Source organism: Phocoena phocoena, chromosome 9 (assembly GCF_963924675.1).
Source record: "Phocoena phocoena chromosome 9, mPhoPho1.1, whole genome shotgun sequence".
Taxonomy (NCBI): Eukaryota; Metazoa; Chordata; class Mammalia; order Artiodactyla; family Phocoenidae; genus Phocoena; species Phocoena phocoena.
Genome location: NC_089227.1, coordinates 74,715,562 through 74,739,889, shown reverse-complemented (window position 1 = coordinate 74,739,889; position 24,328 = coordinate 74,715,562).

The following is a 24,328-nucleotide window of genomic DNA, read 5'->3' as shown; positions in this document are numbered from 1 at the left end:
TGGTTTTCTGCTAGATACTGTGTTCCACAGGCCAGTTACTCTCTCAGTAATCTCAGGTGCTCAATAAATACTGGTTAACTAGAATTTTCAGTGAAGTTGCACACCACATACAGTTGTTCTAAGACACCCTCACTCTTGATTAATGCCACTGATGAACATCAGGACCATGTACTACACAAGTTGGGGTTTTTACAGTTTGTGTCCAGAAACATTCCCCACTCCTTGACTCAAGTTAACTAGAAGAATATCCAACTTAAAAATCATGAGCCCCAAGTCTGAACCAATAAACCAGATTAACTTTACTAAAGCAACCAAATCAATTAAATTACTAACAAATCTGTTATAAGAAAATAATTACCTTAATTGTTTTTTTTTTTACCTTAATTGTTTAAATAATACTCTCAACTTCAAATGCTTTCACATCTCTTCTTTCATATACACAGGATTTTAAAGCACAAAAAGACACTCTGGTCTAATCATACTTTCCTATACAAACATCAACACCTATCCTTCCTCCACTCACCTTCCTGTCTCCAGTCATGAATGAACAAAATCAATTAATATTAATCGAGGACCTACTCTGTGTTTGGCTCTATTAGGTACTGAGAACTCAGTAGAAAGTCATGATTCCTACCGTCTTGGCATTTTCATCTTAGCTCCCAAAGCAGACAATAATTAAGTAATTAGTTATTTACATCACAATCGTAATTACTACTCTAAAAGACTAGTGTTGCAATGAGACTGGATAACAGAGGCATTTGATCTATTCGAGGAACCATGGAAGACGATCTTTGGGAATTCCTGGTAATTGATGTTTAAGCTGATGTCTAATGAATGAGGAGTTGGCAAGGCAGAGGGTGGAAATGGAAGAGGGCTATGCAGGGAGCACTCCAAGCTGAGAATGAGACAACTTCCTACAGCTCCCAGGACCAAAGAGCATTTCAAAAACAGGTAAGAGAACATGTAAGTAAAATGAAGTTTTAACCAACTTAAGATATATCAAAGTTATGGCTGAAGGAACTGGAATAATAGTTAAAATTTTATTTTCATAATGAAACAATTGTTTGTCAAAAGTTCTTTCTCCTTGTGATTAATGCTTATGCATTCATGAATACAAATATGTCTTTGTAAACTATATGTAATTAAGCTTTGTACTCTGTCTGGTAGCTTTTATTCACATACAACTTGCACAGATTTCAGTGAAGTCCATTTTAAAGTAATTTGTCATTGTTAACTTAATTTCTAATGAAAATGATGTATACAGGAAGAATAAGGATAATCAGAAATCATTATTTTCATTTTTCAAAGTTTGAAAAGAAACTTTTTTAATAGGTGTAGGAATAACACAGTTATTACAAATTGTGAAAATTTAATGTCCTTTAAGGTCTGTTTTACACCAATGAAAAGAAGACCCTTAGGGAGTTTCTAAAACATAGGATTATGAAAACTTTGAAATTAGAAAATATTTTAAGTAAAAAAGATTTTAACTACAGATAAATTATAAGATTTAACAACGAATTTTTATAGAATGTTCTGAATTTCATTTGTGTGGCATATCAAACTAAATTGAACAGACAAAAACTAAACTTATTTACAGTCAGTTGTCTCCAGATAACTATGTATCATAGAAATGTGATTGAGAATATCACAGATTTTATGATACTCACCATATTTATTTTTCTTTCATACTCATCTGTACTTGTGCTTATTACCCTCATATGTAAATCACTTTTAAAATTTCTATACAATGTTAAAGTAATTTTTTACAAAGTATAAAATTTATTGAACTAGATATTTTGTTTACATAGCTCAAAAAACCTAGTTGTTTTTTTTTAATTTAAGTATATCTTTAAGATTTTCAGAAGTCCCATAACTTCACCAATTAACACGAGATAAACAAATCCCACCTATATGTTCTTATGTAGTATTCATTGACTCTCGACAAACATGCAGTACTAAAGTTGCGGGTGTCTAATAATCTTGCTCTCAAGATTGTTTCATAGAATCTAATATTAACACTAGTCTCAGGAGACATGAGATGTTTAGTATATGATGACCAGGCTTGTACTCTCAAATCTCAAATTTGCTCATAAGGTGTTTTTAGGGGAGTTCCCTGGTGGCATACTGTTTAGGATTCCAGGCTTTCACTGCTGTGGCCTGGATTCAATCCCTGGTCAGGGAACTGAGATGCCGCAAGACGCGTGGTGTGGCCAAAAAAAAAAAAAAAAAAAAGGTCTGCTTAAATAGGTACACAAAGAAATATCATATGTAAAAAGAAAGTTATAAATAAGATGAGTGTGTGACCTGGTTTGGTCAGGATTTTCCCAGGTTATACCAGTTATCCCAAGAAATATAATTAATAGCACACTTGCACTCTCAAAAGTGTCTGGTTTGTTTGGATGGTAAATCATATGATCACCCAAATTATGAGCTGGGACATAGGAAAAATTATGCAACTAGGTGACATGCCAACCACATCCAGCCTTAAAAAAGGTAAAAGGAAGGAAGCCCAAAGATCTGATCCTCCAACACGATATATACCTTAATTAAACTGGCCGTATCTATAGTCACATTAAATTTAAATTTAAACACCCCAGTGAAAAGGCAGAGACTGCCATATTAGACAAAAAAAAAAGACCCAACTATATGTTGCTTATAAGGAACCCAATTTAAATATGAAGATAAAAGGGGCTAAAAGCAAAAGGGTGAAAAAAGACATAGTAAGCTAACAATTTTTTAAATCTGGAGTGGCTATACTAATATTAGACAAAATTGATTTTATAACAAAAATATTAAGCTCATTTCATAAAGACAAGCCAGTAATTCAAATGACATAATAATCCCCCAAATTTATGCACCTAATAGCAGAGCTCAAAATACATGAAACAAAAACTGACAGAACTACAAGGAGAAACAAATCCACCACTAAATCACATATTTCAATTACCTATCTCAATAATCGATAGTACAAGTAGAAAATCAGTAAGAATATAGAAGACTTAATACTAACAAAGTCACCTATTTTATGTCCATAGAATACTTCACCCAACAGCAGCAAAATATACCTTTGTTGCAAGTGTACACAGAAACACATCCAGTCTATAAAACATCACAAAAATTAAAGAGGATCAAGTCATACAATGTATATTATCTGAACACAATGGAAATTAGGAAACAGTAAAAGAAATATATTAGGAAAACCCCCAAACATTTGGAAACTAAATAACACCCGGGCCAAAGAAGTAATCTAATGAGAAATTAGAAAGTCTTTTCATTTTAATGAAAATAAAAACACAACACATTGATCTATAGAATCAACACATTCACACTCAAAATCCCAGCAGTTTGGTTTTTTGCTTGTTTGTTTTTTCAGAAATTGAGAAGATAAGTCTAAAATTGATATAGAATTGTAAAGGATTTTAAATACCCAAAACAACTTTTAAAGAGAACAAAGTTGGAAGAATATACTATGTGATTTCCAGACTAATTATAAAGCTGTAGTTAACAACACAGTATGATATTCACATAGAGATAGATAAGTAGATCAACAGCATAGAATACATTTCAGGCATAGCCCTACACATATACAGACAACTGATTTTTGTCAAAGGTTCAAAGGCAATTCAGAGAAATAAGGATAATCTTTCCAACAAATGGTGCAGGAACAATTGGTTACCCACGGGCGGGGGGAGGGGGAGAATGTAGATTACATGTTAATTATTCTTACTACAATAAGAAAAATAAATGCAAGTAGGGAAAGGATAGGAACTTTATGGTTTAATTTTCTTCTTAAGGAAGGAGAGGGAAGCTAAAGGTCTTATTAAAGGTTGCTTTTATGAGCTGTGGAGAAAAAAATTACTTAATGCCTTTTAAATTGAGAAATTTGTAGCCTTGGGGCTAAGTTACTATGGGGTTACGTTACTACGATTTAGAGTCTAAAAGATATTAGAAATTTATTAATTAAAATAAATTAATTAAGGGAGGGTCTCCAAAACCCTCAACACCTCTTCAACTGGAAGAAAGAACTCCAGTCCTTTACATATTTTTTGTGTATATATATATATATATATATATATATATATATATATATATATATATATATTTATTTATTTATATTTTACATTGTAACCATCCATTTGAGATTTCCTTTAATGAAGTTTCTGCTACTAAAATAATATTAGAAATCATTTCTTTATTTGATCATAACAATGCAAAATATGTTTTTTCATCAATAAATTTGAAACTTTTTTTCTGTTTGTGGTCTAGATTGTGCGTGTATACGTGTGTGTGTGTGTGTTGAAAGAGAGAGTGAGTGCTTACATAAGAAAGACTCATAAATGCTTCAGCAAGAGAACACTCTTCCTGTGCTACTGGTTTGCTAGAAATCTACCTATTTGCAGATAAGCTCATCTATCTAGAAATGATGACATGAAAAGTTATAGTTTCCCTTATTTTGCTTCACTTAAAATCATTATGACTATTAAATACTGTTTAATTTAACAGGATATCTATATACAACTGCAACGTGGGGATTTTATACAATACAAAATATACATATCGGTCATTTTTCAAAAGCTTGAACACAGTCAAGTCTGACTTGAGAGCTCATGCTCTCCTCCAAGTTATCTTGTCACTTCAGTGGTATAAAACCCCAAACAATCACAAACTTGTAATTTTTATGGACATAAGTTCTGCCTATCGTGTGGACTACAATTTTGGAACTTTAACTTTCAAAACCATAGTTTGCAAGCTTCTTTCTCTCTTGTCATTTTATTCTTGCTTACTTGTTAAGTATTTATTTAATGGGCATAAAGTTTCTGAACATTATACAGTATATTCTTTCTAGAATATAACAATAGGCAACCATTTCACTGAGAATTAGGTACAACAATGTGATTTGATAACCCCTTGAAATGACTTAAAAATTTATTCTTACCTGTATTACCAAGCTTCTTAACAAAGTTCAAAATGGAATTTTTTCTTTGGTTTTGTCTTTTATTGAACAAGGAATTTTCTCCAGCAACTATGGATACCATGTGAAGGCACAATATAAAACATGAGTTAAAAGGAGACTTACAGTTGCAAAACCAACATTACTATTTTAGGAAGCATCAAAGATTCTGTAGGTATCTTCCAAATTCCTAATTTTACTTAATTAATTTCTAACAGTATCATAAGCCCTTCATTAGTTCAATCTGGCAACATTACAGCTATCAAAAATGTCAAAATATTTAAGGTGTACAGATAACTGCATAACATGAGACTGTGAGCTACTTGAGGACAGAAATATTAACTGTTTTCATTTTCATATCTCCAGTAGTTGGCAAAATGTTAGGTCCAAAACATATAACACACTAATAGTTCTTTGAGTTATATTCCTAAATAAGCATCCAATTTTTTATTTTGATTTAGCAAGCAAATATCTATATGAATTTCCATAATAACACACAAGAATACAATTTTTTAAAACATTAAAGTTAAAATAAAAACATGTTAACTATTGAATTCTTAAATGAGATCATCTTATAGCTTATTGTATGTGAAAAGTAAAAATCTCTTCATAAGAGAAAAAAATGTATCCACTAACACTACAAAATTACAAATGATGGAGGAAATTAATATTCACAGCAGCTCTCACATTATCACCACCTAAATTAGTTTCAGCTCCACTGGCATCTTTGCAGTTTATTATTTAAACCTAATGACCTCTGGACTTTTAATACATAAATATTTTTCTTTTTCTTCTTTTCAAGGCTAGACAATTTCTTTAAAATAAATTGCAAAATGAAACAGGTCATTCAGTTAAAGCATACATTATATTACTGAGGTAAAACAAATTGGGCTTTTAGTACAGACATGGCAGGATAACTAATAATCTTAATGAGTGGAATGAAACAAAATGTTTAATTAATGCCATATTACATAATGCATCGCTGAGGTAACCTTTGGCTTATAGGTTTGTTTTCTGGACTATAGAACAAAATACACTAGTGCCATCTCCTGGCAATATAGTGATCCTGAAGAGGAGGTTTAAATTTCAAGAACTCCTTACTTAATATTTACTAAATATTAAGTAGTAGTTCATATTTACTAAATGACAGGTGGAGAGGAGAGGAGAAGCCAATAGATTTCTCCTCCAGTGATAATAATTGTTATTTCTTAAATACACAAATACGAGGATTAAATTTTTTACCTATATAAAGCAATTTTACTTTTTTTTAACCTTACCTCAACTTACATCATGTATTATTGTAAATTTAATATTAAGAACTTACAGGGACATGTGAAAGTGGTCTCATGCTACAATATTAACTTCCCGACTAAATCCAGTAAAGATTCATGACTTGTTAAAACATTTCTTAAGTAATTTGTATAAATATTTAAATAGGACTGGTGGAAAAAGTTTTAGAATCTTGTACTGATGGTCTGATGTTCCTATACGTTAAGTTTTCTGAACACATTAAAAAAAAAGTTTCCAATGAAAAAAACTTGAGAAACTCATGTCTAATTTCTATTAGGTCATCGTTGAGTTCTGCTGTCACTCATGCTCAAATTTAGTCCATTTTTTCACTTTTTTTTTTTTTTTTTTTGCCGTACGCGGGCCTCTCACTGTTGTGGCCTCTCCCATTGCGGAGCACAGGCTCCGGATGCGCAGGCTCAGCGGCCATGGCTCACGGGCCCAGCCACTCTGTGGCATGTGGGATCTTCCCAGACCGGGGCACGAACCCACGTCCACTGTGCCACCATTCAATAAAAATATACAGAAATGCATTTTGTTTTTCTATTTTAAGTTGTGAATGACTTTTGCTGTTCTCCAATGAAATTAATAATACTCTACAACCTTTTTCAAGGAATTATTTATTACTAATTATTAGTGTATATTTATTGATTTTCTTAGGGGACGAGTTAATTGGGCATAAGAATTCATTTACATAAAATAAAAATTAATATAAAATTAGAGCTTTAGGTTTTATTTGAACCTCCAGTTGTTTTTTATGTCTCAGAATATTTCAAATGGAATGGATTACACACACAAACACAAACTTACACACAGTACATAAGCTACATTAATTTACATATAAACTCTTAATGTAAGGTTCTGTGTTTGACCCTCTTCTTTTCTCCATCTGCCCACTTCCTCTTAGCAATTTTATTTATCCTCAAGGTTTCAATGAGTTCCTCTATGTGGATGACGCTAAAATCTCTACCTACAGCCATATCCTCTCCTCTGTGCTCTAAAGCCAACCCACAATTCAAACTTCCTGCTAAATATACCTGTATACATACTTGGTATATCTGCTAAATGAACCTATTCTATAAACACTTCAATCTAATAACATACAAATCTGAACATCCACCCCCATAAATATATTTCTTCTCTTATTCCATATTTCTGTTAATATCTGACCATCCTCCCAGCTAATTAGACTTGAAATTCTAGTAAACCTCATATATAATCTCCCACATCAGATATGCACACATGCTTGCATGCTCAAGAACACACATACACACTCACAGACCCCTTTCCACTTTCACTGTCATTTCCCAAATGAAACCCTGATTAATTCTCACCTACCCACATCAAGTAATCAGCCTCATGGCTAATAAGTCTCTAGTCTCTCCTCACTTAATAGCTTCCTAACTCTTACTGTCATTTTAATCATCCAAGAGAACATTACCTCAGAGCATCTTAAGCAAAACACTAGCTCAATGTGTTAAGTAAATAAAAGCCTGGCCAAATAAGTTAGGAAAAAACTAGATTTTTAAAAATTTAAACAATTTATTTTAACCAACAGACAAAAAACCAATTCACCCATTTCTCTCACCCCCCCACCCCTGCCTCGGCAACCTCCAATCTGTTCTTTGTATCTATGTGCTTCTTTTTTTTTTTAAGATTCCATATGTAAGTGAGATCATATGGTATGTGTCTTTCTCTGACTTATTTCACTTAGCATAATGTGAAATAAGAAGTCCACCCATGTTGTAGCAAATAGCAAGATTTCCTTCTTTTTGATGACTGAATAATATTCTAATATAGATAGATAGATAGAAGGAAAGAAATGTAGATCATATTTACTTTACCCATTCATCCACCAGTGGACACTTAGATTGTTTCTGTGTCGTGGCTATTGTAAATAATGCCCCAATGAACATGGAGGTGCACATATCTTTTTGAGTTAGTGTTTTCATTTCCTTATTCATTTCCTTCAGGAGTTGATTGCAGTATTATATGGTAGTTCTACTGATATTTTTAATTTTTTTAAGAGCCTCCATATCGTTTTCCATAGTGACTGCACCAATGTACATTCCCAACAACAGTGCATAAGGGTTCCCATTTCTCCATACCCTTGCCAACACTTATCTCACATCTTTTTCATAATAGTCATTCTGACAGATGTAAAGTGATATTTCATTGTGGTTTTCATTTGCATTTCCCTGATGATTAGTGATGTTGAGCATCTTTTCATATACTTGTTGGCCATCTGTATGTCTTCTTTTGGAAAATGTCTATTCAGATCTCCTACCCAATTTTATATATTTTTTTGATTTTGAGTTATATGAGTTTTTATCTATATTGGATATTAGCCCCTTATCAGATATATGATCAAAAATGTTTTCTCCCATTCAGTAGGTTGTCTTTTCACTTTGTTGATGGTTTCCTTGGTTGTGCAGAAGCTTTTTAGTACAATGTAGTTCCATCTATTTATTTTTGCTTTTGTTGCTTTTGCTTTTGCTGCTAATTCAAAAAATTATTGCCAAGACCTATGTCAAGGAGCTTACTGACTATGTTTTCTTCTAGGACTTCTATGGTTTCAGGTCTTACGTTCAAGTCTCTAATCCATTTTGAGTTTAACTTTATGCATGATGTGAGATAGTGGGCAAGTTTTATTCTTTTGCACAGTGCTGTCCAATTTTCTCAACACCATTTATTGAAGGAGATTATCCTTTCCCCGTTATACACATGGGTTTATTTATGGGCTGTCAATTCTGTTTCATTGATCTATGTGTCTGTTCTAATTACTAATGCTTTGTAGTATAGTTTGAAATCCGGGAACATGATACCTCCAGCTTTGTTCTTCTTTTTCAAGATTACTTTGGCTATTCAGGGTCTTCTGTGGTTCCATACAAATTTTAGGATTATTTGTCCTATTTCTTTGAAAAATGCCATTTGAATTTTCATAAGGACTGCATGGAATTTGTAGATTGTTTTTGGTAATATAGACATTTTAAAACTATTGATTCTTCCAATCCATGAACATGGTATATCTTTCTATTTATATGTGTCTTCTTTGATTTCTTTTATTACTGTCTCATAGTCTTCAACAGCCTTCAATACACGGGTCACCTCCTTATCTAAATTTATTCCTAGTTATTTTATTCTTTTGATGCAATTGTAAATGGGATGGTTTTCTTTCTTTTTGATCTTTTTTATTAGTATATGGAAACACAACAGATTTTTGTGTATTGATATTGTGTCCTACAACTTTACTGAATCTGTTTACTGTTCTAACAATTTTTTTTTTTTTTTTCGGTACGCGGGCCTCTCACTGTTCTGGCCTCTCCCGTTGTGGAGCACAGGCTCTGGACGCGCAGGCTCAGCATCCATGGCTCACGGGCCTAGCCGCTCCACGGCATGTGGGATCTTCCCGGACCGGGGCACGAACCCGTGTCCCCTGCATCGGCAGGCGGACTCTCAACCACTGCGCCACCAGGGAAGCCCTGTTCTAACAATTTTTTTGATGGAACCTTTAGGGTTTTCTATATATAATATCACCTGCATATAGTGATAGTTTTCTTCTTCCTTTCCAGTTTGGATGCCTTTTATTTCTTTTTTGTAACTGATTGCTCTGGCCAGGACTTCCAATACTATGTTGAATAAAAGTGACAAATGTGGGCATCCTTGTCTTGTTCCTGATCTTAGAGGAAAGGCTTTCAGCATTTCACTGTTGAGTATGATGTTAGCCGTGGGTTTGTCATACCTGGTCTTTATTACATGAGGTATGTTCCTTCTATATCTACTTTGTTGAGAATTTTTATAATAAATGAATATTGAATTTTTTCAAATGCCTTTTCTGCATCTATCGAGCCGATCATATAATTTTTATCCTTCATTTTGTTAATGTGATGTAGCACGTTGATTGATTTGAGGATGTTGAACCATCCTTTCATCTCTAGAATAAATTGCACTTGATCATGGTGTATGATCCTTTTAATGTGTTGCTGAATTCAGTTTGCTAATATTTTGTTTAGGAATTTTGAATTTATGTTCATCAGAGATACTGGCCTGTGATTTTCTTTTCTTGTTGCATCTTTGGTTTTGGTATCAGGGTAATGTTGGCCTCATAAAGAGTCCCCTCCTGTTCTACTTTTTGGAAGAGTTTGAGAAGGATTTGTGTTAATTTTTTAATGTGTGATAGAATTCACCAGTGAAGCTGTCTGGTCCTGGACTTTTGTTTGTTAGGAGGCTTTCCATTACTAGATTTTTTTTTTTTAAAGTAAATGATATATATTTACTATATAGCCTTAAATATACTAATGTGAGTGTGAGTTTCCAACGGGGGAAATACAATGTAATTTTTCCTTCTCTTACTTGGACTTTGAATTTGTTTATGTAAGACCATCTTCCATAGAAGATACTTTGGAAAATATTGCTATAGAGCATCATCGTGATATCTCCTCTACTCAAAAATGGAATGATAAAGAGAGTACACTCCAGAGAGGTGCTGTGCAGTGTGGTAGCCACTAGCCAAGTGTGACTATTTAAGTTAAAATTAATCAACATTAAATGAAATTTATAAATTCAGAGTCTCAGGCACACTAGTCACCTCACAAGTGTTCAGCAGCCACATGGGGTTAGTGGTTACCATACTGAACAGCAATGATCCAGAGTAAGACTGACTGGATTCAATTGTTTAGTAGCTATTTGACCTGGGACAAGTTACTAAACTAATCAAAATCTCTATTGTCTCATTTACAAACTGAGGAAAATTATAGAATCAACTCACAGAATTGTTGTGAGAATTAAATGAGCTAATACGTGGCAAGTACTCAGAAGAGGAACTGGCATATAGTAATAATTCAGTCAATTTTAAGTAATATTATCCATTAGCATTATTACAATTGTTCTTCATCACCTACTTCTTAATCTGTTATTCAAATCTTTTTGATCTGTCCCCACTTGCCTTTTAGCCTTTCTTTCTGCTCTTTCCTAACATCCAGATTGGCTTCTAATCAACCTCACAAGTCCCAATATATATCCCATAGTTTGCAGGCTCTGCACCTTTGCTAAATTTCTCTTTTGCTGGAAATGCCCTCTCCAACTCCTATCAGTACCACGTCTAAATCCTATGTATTCTTTAAAGTCAAGATCAAATTCCACCTTCACCACAAAGCAAAAAATAAACTCTCATGCCCCTGACTCTCATGGCTTGCTCTACGAATCTGTTTTTTAGAAAATCCAATCTTCTTTAATAATTATGTATGTATATGTCTTATTTCTTCTGCATATATATTTTCCTGTTGATCATGGTACATTTTAAACCCTGTGACGGTCATAAATAAACATGCCCTAATAAATGAATAAATCATATTTCAATATAAAGACTTTAATTTTTCACAGGTTAGCCCCTACCCCTACTAAGCGACATACTAAGCACCCTACTAGTGCTGTTTGCAACTATACCTTCTCTGATACTCAGTATTTTATATGGCCCACTGGTCACTGTTTCAGTATACATGTGAATGCTAAAGAGAAAATTAATTTTCCTAATGAGAAAAGAAATATTATAATACATTATTGGATAAGTAGAATGTTAAAATCCAACAAAACCACAGGTGTTAATATAAATAGATGTTTTACTTGGGGAAATTATTTTAAAACCTTATTTTCAAATGCTGATTTCTAGCTACATATGTCCTGAAATAGAAGCAAAATTAAGAGCACTATTCTTTTTTGATATAAATTATCACTGAAATTTTATCATTGGACATACTTTATACCTGCTTTGAATGCTATCTAATGACAGAGGGAAAAGGACAAGAATGTATCCATCCTGAATGAGCAGGGAATGTAATTTTACGAATGTATTATAAAACACTTTCTAAAATGTGTATGCAATAGTTAAAAGTGCTTTGGGGCATGAATAACTCAGTACTATTTATAGATACAATATTTACACTGGACAAGTCAAATGGTATATTCAATGTACCAGCAACTTTTCTTCTGTTGTTAGATGTAAGGAATAGGAATTTTCAGCCTCTTCTAGGATGCCTTCAACATTTGTCAATGGAAAAAAATTCTGTCTCCAAGAAGGTTTTAAAGATCTCTTGAAGGCAAAGCCCCAACTATAGCTCCACTGTGACAGTGACACATAGTAGAAGCTCAATCATCGATTACAAAAATGTTAATAAATAATGGTACTAATTTCTAAAGTGAATACATTTCCAATATTTACAGCAGCTTTCAGTTTTAATTTTTGTTACGAGAAAGCTTAACAATTCAAAACCATTTAGATATTTCATCAACATGTGTATTAAATTCAGTAGGGAAATGAGTAAATAAAATATATCCTAGACATGGTATCATCAAAAGAAAGGATAGAAGGAGGAGCATTTATCTGAGTTACTAAGGTGAATAATTTCCAAAGCAAGTTTATTTGGCAGGACCTTAATTGAACTATTAATCATTTACTCCTTAATGCCAAATAGTTTAATCAAAAAACATTGTCTTCTGTTGCATCAAAGCTAGTTGTTAGAAGTAAAACAACAGATATTTCTATGAGTTGGGTTAAAATATATACCAAGCTTTGCCCTAAACAAAATTGTAAAGTTAAATTGACACCTTTCAGAATTCCTAATGCTAGTGGTCCTCAGCCATTGGAAACACCAACATCATAGTGAGCACAATCAAAATCTGTGTTCAATTTTTTTAAAAAAAAGTCTCTAATCTTTCACTGATTATCTCTACTGGGTGAGCTTAATTCAAAAGACTTAGACAAATTGTGAATTACTATGTTGTACACCTGAAATTTATATAATACTGTACATCAACTCTGCCTCAATTAGAAAAAGAAGATTTAGACAAAATACATCTTTAGCTAGCATTAATTACAAGAGAAATAAAAGGAGAAAGAGACATGTAAATATTAGACATATAAGAAATATTAATTTATCATTATTTTAATATAAAAAAGAACATATGTTCAAATATTTGTGGTATTTTTTAAGCATAGAGAGAATAATATAAAACACCTGTTGATCTATCTCACTTCTTTTTCCATATTTGTCTCAAGTCATTTTAAAATCATCCTTGGATAACAATCTCTGATCCCATTCTAATCATTCTTTCTCTCCCCCAAAAATAGTATAAAGTTTGTATTTATTATTCCAATACATGCTTCCATACTTTACTAATTATGTATATACACATGAAAATGTATATTTTATTTATTTTTAAATTTTATATGAATGTCCTTATACTTAAGATGTCCTTCTGCAAAACTCCTTTTTCTATCAATATTAATTTTGTAAGTATTTTTTGTTCATTTAAACTATGGTATTTGTGGATAAATGTATTGCACATTGCATGAACACACCACAATTTATATTAATTGTTCTCTAGTTAATGAACATTGAGGTGCCTTTCAATTTTCAACTATTACAAAGTGCTGCACTGATCAGTTTAAAACATAAAGCCTTGTTTATATTGGCAACATTTTGTCTATAGAAATAGAATTCCTGGCCAAAGAATATGCATGTCTTTAACTTTACCAGTATTTACGAATTGTTCTTCTAATGCTTGCACTAATAGGAGTTCCACTAAAAGTTTGTGACAACTTTGATTGCTTTATATTTTCCATAATAATTACTATTGTCATACATTTTAGATTTAACAAATGGATGGTTATAAATTATAATCGTAAGTTTTAATTTGCATTTTCCTGATTGCTAATGAGGTTAAGAATCATTTCATATGTTTGTGGGGGGAATATTTGGTTTTCCTCTCTTGTATATCAATTATTAATATTATTTGCCTATTTGGTGATTGGGTTATTGACTTCTAAGATTAATTACATCTGCATACTAATTATTTATATTTTTTCAAAACAACATATTCAATCTTCCATTTGTCTTTTCACTTTTTAATAGATTTTTAGTGCACAGTTTTTAATTGTACTTTTTTAATAATACGTCAGCTTCCTTAAACACAATTAGTTCTGAGAACACTTATAAGACTGAGTATCTGACCCTCAGTACTTGAGAGCTTGTATCCAGAGATTGAACACTTCACAAGGTAAATGCAACCATATGCACTAAGGTGACGAAGAGCCAGGATTCTTCAGACAACACATGACTCAGCCTCATCACGGGCATTCTTCCTATGCCTGCATGTTCTCTTCAACCCAGAATGGCCTTCACTCAACCAGCTGCAAACCAAGCCTGTCCGTCAAGATACAGTTTAAAGATAACTCTATTAAAAGAGCGTACCTCACTGTCAAATTCAAAATTAACCATGTGACTCAGTATAGCCTTGACACTTTATGTATACATCAATCTCTCCATTTTACTTGTAACTTGCTTAAGTTAAGAACTATACCATATTCAACTTCTTTGGTCCTACAGAATCTTGAAGCATGACTTACAGATAACAGTGATTTCATAAATACATGCTGAATCAATGAGAAATATTCAAGGTCCTCTACTGAGCCTTGACTCATAACAGTGTTATAGAGTAACCTGAGATCAAGTTTTTTCTCTTCAAAACATGAAGTGTTCTCACCAGTCAAAAAGAAAAAAATGAACACACAATATGCAAAGATCACAAATAGGTAATTCATACATACACAAAAGCAATAGAAAGTCCTGTAACATATGAACCTTAATTAAATTGAATTAAATTAAATTAGTGAAGTACCATTTTTTACCAACACATTGACAAAGATTTTAAAGATACTTAATACCTTATGTTAGGGAAAGTGAGGGAAACAAGTACACATATGAGATGGCATTCAGATATACTTCTGGTAAGAATTTAACTGATGTGATCTTTTTGGAAGGAAATTTGGTCATATGCATGAAAAGCTTTACAATATATACACCTAATAATTTTACTTCTTGGAATTTATATAGTAAAATAACCAGAGATGTGTGAAAAAGTATATGTTCATGGATATTTATCTGTATTCCCTTCTTTATTTTCTTTTAACACTGTAGCATGAACACTTTCTATTCCTATAAAGATCCCTCAAATATATTTTAATGGCTGTATAATAGTCCATTATATTGGTGTACTATAATTTATTTAGTATCATTTTAATATTAAACATTCAAGTTATTTTCACATTTTCATTATTATAAATAATGCTATAATAATAAATAATAAATAATATTATAAATAATGCAACGAATATCATTCTCTGCATATTTCTTTACAGTAAGGTCCACTTGGATAAAGGAGTAAGAATATTTAGGCAATTAATAAACATTGATGAATTGCTTTCTAATTACCTTTGACTGTTCCAGTCTAAACTCCTACCAGCAGCACATATGAAAACATCTCTGCGTGAGCTCCTCAGTGGTGAGTGTTAAAGTTTTAAATCATTTTTTGATTTAATAGATGAAAAAATGGTTCACTATTAATGCTATGTTTTTTATTCTTTTATTACATTTAAGATTAAACTTTTTGTATATTTATTTCAAATTTTATAATTTGTCTTTTCTTTACTTTTAGTTATCCTTGTTTTGGACCTTAGAGGTTTCCTTCATGATTTGTATTAACTTTATATATCAAGAATATTACCTTTTTGATGTACATGGGCTTTATAATTTTATGTGTTCAGATATACACTTTTCTCTTTGAGATACGTATTAATTATTATACATTTAGAAAATACTTATCTAGAGATTAAACAAATATTCATCTATGTAGATTTGTTAAATTATTTACACTTATATTTTAGTTCACCTGGAATTTCCTTGGAGTATACTATCATGTGGAAGTAGGGTCCCAAATAATTTCCTAATTTTTCCAATATCATTTGGTTAACAAAAACAACAACAAAAAGAAACCCTTCCATTCTATGTAAGATATGAGTCTTCCTCCATTCTGAATTAATTTCCTATACAAATTTAAGTCAGCTGCTGGATTATCTGTTTGGTTCTATTGTTTTGACTATCCTTAAACCATTTCAATACTGTTTTCATAATTTTGTCTTTGTTATCTATTTTGTAGTATCTGTTAAAGCAAATTCCCTGTCATTACACCTTAAAGATTGACCATACAAATGGACAAGGGCCAGATCATGTATGACAAGAAAATCCTAATTGAGAAACTCCTGAACTACCAGCCTGGGGAGGGAACCCACAACAGAGAACATCAAACCAGTCAGTCACTTAAGAGGGCCCTCTTCTAGCTAGCCCACCTCCAGCTTCCCGCCGCCAACAACCTCCAATCAGAGTATGCCTGAAGCCTTACCTTTCTTTCTAAAGTTTTTCCTCTCTCCTGCTTGCCTCTGGGTCCCTGCCAAACACAAGTGGTTGTGGCTGACTCCCTTTCTGTAGCAAGTGCTGAATAATTGCCTCTGTTCCCATTTGGGTTTCTTCATATATTTCTACACATCTCTTTTTCAAAGTTTCCATAGCATTAATACCTCTTAATTAATATCTCTTAATTCTCGGAGAATTACTTTTGAGCCTGACCTTATTTTTCTTTTAAGAATGAATATTAACCTTAAACACCAAGGAATTCCCAGGTGCTGTTTTTAAGTATGAGACTATAATTTTTCCCCAAGGATCAATCTTTAAGTCAAGAAGCCACTTGGGCCTGAAAGACCTGTTTAGAGAGGTTATAATGAATGGTGTCTGAAGCTCTACCAGAGGCTTGTTGCTCTTGTATTTAGTACAAGTTATTGGACATGGAAGGAGCCTCTATTATAATAATGCTGTGCATTCCATTAAAATATATAAACTTGTAAGATTAAAGACAGATTTTCTAGTACAGCAAAATGCTGAGGGCCAAGAAAGACCCAACATGTATGGTAAGTTATATTACCAATTAAAACCTTTGGTAGTCTTCAGTGAAACCCTTGAAGAGTTGATCTTGCTGGAGGTCTGGAAGGATGTGGAATCTTCACAAACTGAGATATGTCAAAGACTTAGACTAAGACTAGATTCTGCTTCCTGGAATAGATATGACTGACCTGCCTTGGGAGCAAAGGTGGGGTAGGGAGAGACATATGACGATGCTGTGGGATGGGGGCAATGAGGGAAGCTGAACTCCCTCACCTCACATAAGCAAAAAGAGGAAAAAGGACTCAGGTACCAAGGGTAAAACGCATTCTAACCTAAGGCCCAGAAGACGAAGAACTAAGCTGAACATTAATCAGACTTTTTTTGTGATTTTTAAAAATTTAGCTGAAGTTAACTGTAAAAATAAACCTAGATGATCTGTATGATAGTTTTTAGAAGGCACCTTGAGCTAACTTGCAGAATCCTTTTGTTTGTTTGTTTTCTGACTTTAATGCTTAGAATGAGTCATATATAGCTTAGAGTAAAAAGTGTGTGTAACACACTTTTGGAACATACAATAAGTCGAATCTTTTTTATTATTATTTATCAAGACAAACTATTATTAGATCAAATAAAAGTTATTGATTTCCTCTTTGACAAAGGTGTTATAAATCCTGAGATTGTACTAAATTGTATAGGTTACAGAGTACTTCTTTGAGGAGAATAACTGCATATTTGTTTCCTTGGCAAAGTCTAATTTTTAGAAAAAGTCACTTAGGCAGCAGGAAGCAATGCTAGAGACCACACAACTGAGCAAAATTATAGTAAATGTCAGATCCCACAGGGTTTAGGGAGGCAGAGGTGGCTGGAAGACACAGAGCAGAGTTCCACAGAGAGAAGAGAGCTATGCAGATCCCCAGTCATCTACATAGGGATCCCCCTGAGCATTAGCTGTAACAGGGCCTGCACAGAGTGAAACTCCCAGGGCTGGGCAAAAAAGTCAGGGGAGTTGTAAAGTGAACAATCCCCAGATGTCCTATCTCTGGCCACCCAGAATTGAGAGTCTTCATTTATTCTCCAGGACATTCAAACATTCATCAGAATCACCGTAATCGGGAAGAACAAATCTGACTCCAGTTTAAATCTGTTTCTTTTACTTTAACCTTTGTATTTTATTGCTTTTGCTTCCAGTTAAGAATTTTGCCTACAGCCTGAAATATACAGGATAACCCATTTTCAAGGCTCTGACCTTTAAGGGTATAATACTTTTCCATTCATATAGAGATTAAAAGTTACAGAACAAAGAACATTTGTCTTATTGGAGGTTTACAGGAACATCATTACCTGACGTAGGTGGACAGATGCAGAAACAGGGGATCCTACACCAAGAAGTTTGCAACGACCAACCACGCCCCTCCCTCACCTTCCCTTCAATAAAAATTTTTTTAAAAATTGCTTTGCTGAAACCTCTCGGAGAGTTTGGGTTTTTTTGGAGCATGAGCCCCCATCTCCTTGCATGGCCCTGCAATTAACTTTTCTCTGCTCCAAACTCCAACGTTTCAGTATTGTTTGGCTTCTCTGTGCATCGGGCACACGAACTTATTTTCAGTAGCATCCCCAGAAGGACCAGGAACAGTTATTATATATACATACATATATGTATGTATATATTTACTTGTGTATCTATATGTGTATGTGTGTGTATGTATATATATATATATATATATATATATATATATATATATATGAAGAGAGAAAGAGAGAAAGCAGTTACCTACTTTATAATATAACCTCCAAAAAAAATTGTCTTCTCTAGATTGCTGAAATTCCCCCTGGATTGCTATTCATACCACTGTTGTGTTTATAGATTTCTTCTTTCAAACAAAAACACTCCTGGGACATACTTTTAAACCATTAACACCTTGGGTTGGATGAACTTTTTTTTTTTTTGCCTTACGTGGGCCTCTTACTGTTGTGGCCTCTCCCGTTGTGGAGCACAGGCTCCGGACGCATAGGCTCAGCAGCCATGGCTCACGGGCCCAGCCGCTTTGCGGCATGTGGGATCTTCCCGACCGACCGGGGCACGAATCTGTATCCCCTGCATCGGTAGGCGGACTCTCAACCACTGCGCCACCAGGGAAGCCTGGATGAGCTTTTAAGATCACTAAAGAAGGACCCTCTTGAGAGGCTGGATAGAGCTCAGTATTTAACCCTGACAATCAGGAAGTATCAGTTCTGGCTCCAGGCTACCCCTCCAACCAAAGGCACAGTTTTAGCTCTGTAAGTGTGATTAGATTACACTTAGTATTAATGAAGAGACTAAGAATTGCAAAGTGCCACATAACCAATTTCCAGTTTCTAAAAGGAGTATTAGCAGCATGTAGTCATTAAGTTTTTATAATTGTTAAATTTGTTGAAAAGTGAATGAGCCAGATCATGACCATTTTTTGTGTCTGCATGTCAGACTGATGGACTCTGAAAGAGAACTAACCATTTTCTTGATTTCCTCCTAATCAGGATATTTACTTTCTCATACTCTCTCAAGTATTTGAAGTATTTATTCTAATGGAAGAATTCTCTCAGACTAGAAATCGATAACAGTTAATTCTATAAGAAGATAAGATAGTAGTTATCCTGCAGCTAATCAAAATTAAAAGTGGTGGCCCCAGCATGATATTTTTTTATCTGCTTTCTAAAAATTAACCCCAGGCTGCTTTTATCCTTAGGAAACCTGCGATACATGAGCCCACCATCACTCTCCCAGGGAACTTTTCCAGCAGAGTAAAGCAGCTCTAGCTGATTTTAACAGCTCTCAGATATTCAGAAAGGACGGCTTTTCACAGGTTAGTCTGACTTCTGCCCTGACAGTAAGAAAATCAGACTAAATTTATGCCAAATTTTTAAAATAACTTTGATGAAAAACATTTCCACCAACAGCAGTCTGGTTGTTAGTCTTTGGCCAGTTTCCTCATAGATAAATATCAGCATAGTATTAAGAAAACTAAATTTGCAAACAATTTAGTAATTTTTGCCCATTGACAATTCTACTCTATTTGCAAAATTATCCCTATATTATAGGACTGAGGATGCTATATTTATGGATGCTACAGATATTTCTTTGTTTTTGTTTTGCTTTTATGTTTCTTGAGCTGTGGAATCATCTGTTTGCCTCAGTATTGCGGAACAATGAGCTGATTCAACATAGGCCCAAATTAGAAGTATTACTATACAAAAGTTGCTGTTTCAACCTAAATGTCCATCGACAGAGGAATGGATAAAGATGTGGTACATATATACAATGGAATATTACTCAGCCATTAAAAAGAATGAAATAATGCCATTTGCAGCAATATGGATAGACCTAGAGATTGTCATACTGGTAAGTCAGACAAAGAGAAAAATCATGTGATATCGCTTATATGTGGAATCCGAAAAGAAATGATATAAATGAACTTATTTACAAAACAAAAACATACAGACTTAGAGAAAGAACTTATGGTTACCAGGGAGGAAAGGTGGGGGGAAGGGATAGTTAGGGAGTTTAGGATTGACATGTACACACTGCTATGTTTAAAATGGATAACCAACAAGGACATACTGTATAGCACAGGGAACCCTGCTCAATATTATGTAACAACCTAAAAGGGAAAAGAATTTGAAAAAAAATAGATACATATATATGTATAACTGAATCATTTTGCTGTACACCTGAAACTATCACAACATTGTTAGTCAGCTATACTCCAATATAAAATAAAAAGTTTAAAAAATTGCTGTTTCAGATTTGGACTAATTTAAAAGATATTGAGCAACAACTATGTGGCAAGTTCAGTTCTAAGTGCTTTTTCATACTATGCCTAGGTTTTGTTTTTGTTTTCTAACTACTCAAAGCTCCAGGTGGCAGGCTGTTTCTTTCACACAACACTCAATACAATCTAAAGTACAATAAAGCTTACATATAAACAAAGTTTCTGGATATTGCCATGGAATGTTTTACAATGGAATTTTACCTGCCATTTAAAATATTTTGCATAAAATGTTCTTATACTAGAACAAACATTAGACAATGATTATGTATAATTCTCAATCACTCAGGCTCCAGGGTTCAGGTTGGTTTAGAGGAACAATAATTCTGTTCTCATGACAAACACTGTCCAAGTCTCAAGAAAATTCTCCTCCGCATCACTTGATCTGTATCTTCAAGACAAAGGCAACTGAGTTCAAACACCATAAAAGTTTAAGGATTGTGCTACTGCTGACATAGGTATCAGAAATGAACTTGAATAGTGGGGAAACTTTGAGCGGTAGGACACTTAGGAAAGAGGAAAGACAAATTAGTTAACTTGTCAAATCCTTCCTCACAGAAAGTGTGAATGAAATGATTCTTGTGTAACTAATATTTCCAGTTAATGTCAAGTACCCATTTTCTTGCTTCTGTTGGGGTGGAATAAATTTTCTCTGCCCTTGTAAGTTCTTTGGGCTGGTCTAAGAATTAAACTGACATGAGGCAGATTAACAGGAGAAAATCAAACAAAAGTTTTAAAACATATATACATGGGAGAGAACCAGGAAAACTAACTCACCAAAATGGCCTAAGCCCTCACCTCAAGTACCATCTTCAGCTAAAGGCAAGAGTATGTTGGGCATTTGGGTCATTTGGGACTTCAAAGGGGATGAAGGCAATTCACTTAGAGATGGAAAAGCACATGTTTGCTGGGCCCTGCAGAGACAATGGGACACAGTGGACTCAGATCTCTAGGCCCTGCTGAGTTTCCCCACCACAATATGCACAAAGAATAGCCAATACTTTGCAGGTATCAATGGTGATAGTTCTATTCTGGGAACAGACACTCTAAATTACTTTAAGCAGTTAGACAAAGGTTCAAAGGTTCTTCCTGAGTTTATTGGACCTTGATTGTTTTCAAGGTACGCCAGAGACACATTTTGGGGTGGCAAATTTGATCCGCTTACAGTTCTCATTTGTTCTAAAATGAGTTTCCAGAGGTATTCACAAATTAGGGCAATGAGTGCAATGCTTTCATATGGCATCTGGAGTATTTTTGCAAAATTAAACAGTATTACTGTTTTAAGTTGTATAAATGTAAGTCTAGAGGAACATGCATGAATGTAACACTGAAACTATCACAACATTGTTAGATGTTTTTATTTTTCAGACTAGATGGATACTGAATGCAGATGAGCCTTCCGATTATTCCACATCCTTGTCAACAACTAGTATTGTGAGTCTTTTTAATTTTAACCATTTGGATAATGGCTTCGTTTTATTGGTAAAGGGAAAGGTATAAAAGCAAAAATTTTCCCAAAAATTTAGAGGCATTTTTGTGCCATACATGGCAGCTTATAGGTGAAATCTGTAATGGTACCATCTTAATGGTAGCTACAGCTCTGACATTCATCAGAGCAGTTAAAAGATAACACAGTATTTTATGGATCTGCTCAAAGATGAAAAACCTTGAGTGACTATATATCAAATTTGACCTTACAACAACTTTCAGACATATGATAGGAATGTTGACTAAGTGCTGGTATAGGAATTAGAGTTCATTTAGACATAGTACAAGATGAACTGTAAGAGTTAAGTGAGATAATAGAAAATCTTCAGGGAACAAATTTTCACATAAAACAATATTAAGTTTGAATTTGCAACATCCAGAGTTATTTGGTATGATCTTTTGTGCCCTATTAATGTTAGCAAAACCTATTAAAATCCAAACAGATCCAAATTCAGCAATTTCTCTTTTAAAAATAAATATATACTTTTTTAAGTTAGAGAAAGTGTTTTTAAAATCAAAAGAAATTTTACATGGAATATGCAAAAGTGATAGTTAAATATAAGAACAATATTATGAGAATATACTAGAACAATAAAACAAATATATTTTGCATGACCATGAAGGAGAAAATGTACATAAAAATTATCTTGAAACTAATTTCTACAGGGAATATGTTTCTAGCATTATGGATCAAGGTAAGTACAGTCTTTAACTGAAGAGAGGTTTTAGCAAATTGAGCAACACTTAAGTTGTTTGCCAAATCCAACTTCCCATTCAGGTTAAAAAACAACCATGGTTCAAGTGGAAACAAACCATAGGCTGGCCATTGACTGATAACTTGAGGGTTATTCCTCAAAAAGAAAAAAAAATGGGGTGAATGAATCTATTCTCTCTCTTTTGGTTTATTAAAAATGTTACTTGAAAATCATAAAGAGAAACCACAGGTGGGAAAGCCCCGGTGCTCAGAGATGATAAAGAAGGAACTTATGCAAGTGAAGAAATCCAAATAAGGTAGTGAGAGAGGAGGAAGGAACAGACTCACAGAAGTAGAGATGAAAGAGGTAACCTCATGGGGGAAGGTGGATGGGGAGCCTAGGGGTTCTAAGGTGCTCCAGCTCCCTGTTCCAGAAAGATGCAGGTGAACTTCTATGAGAATTCGAAGAGATTCCCCTGTAAAGAAACCTTGGTCCCACAATACTCAGCTCTGTAGCAATTTCCTTCTTGTTATTTTAGTTTACATTTCTATCTCTCTACCAGACAGCTCACAGCTCTGAGAGCAGAATTTGAATCTGATTTTCATTCATATTCTCAATGCCTAGCACATATTAAACACTCAAAATTGTTTAATAAATCAACAAGAACAGATTCAATTTAAAAATTATACCCCTTAGTTCTCCCACCCTTTCAACTTCACCAAGGAAAGTAGAAAAACAGAATTAATAACATCACAAGTTCAATCATGCAGAAGGGAACAGAGGGAAAAAGAGTTGGGGGAGAATTGAATAGAAGGAAAAATTTTAACAGTAGTAGCTTAAGGTAATAATTCTCAAACCTTAGTGTGCATCAGAATCACTTGGAGGGCTTGTTAATATTGATTACTGGACCACATCCCCAAGTTCTGAATCAGTAGATCAGAGGCAGGGCCAAGAATGTTCAACTAGTTCTCAGATCCCGCTGATGCTTCTGGCCAAGGACCTTATGTAGAAAAGCACAGCCTTAAGAGAGTGGAAGGTAGGAGAAAGATTGAGGAAGAAATAGAGAACACCAGGAGAATTATAATTAGCCTCATAGATTAAGAGGCATTAAGTTATAATTCTCTGTCAGAAAAATTGATTAAAAGGCTGTAATTGGTAACTTAGAATTGATTGGTAAAGTTTAATTGGTATTACTGTTTTAAGCAAGTAGAGTTCAGATGACTATAAGCGAGTTTGTCTGGGAGAGTCTTGATTTTCTCCTATCACTCAGCATTATAATTAAAAGTGCTCCCTTTCTCTCTCAGGAGTGCTTCCTTTGGGACAATAAATTAT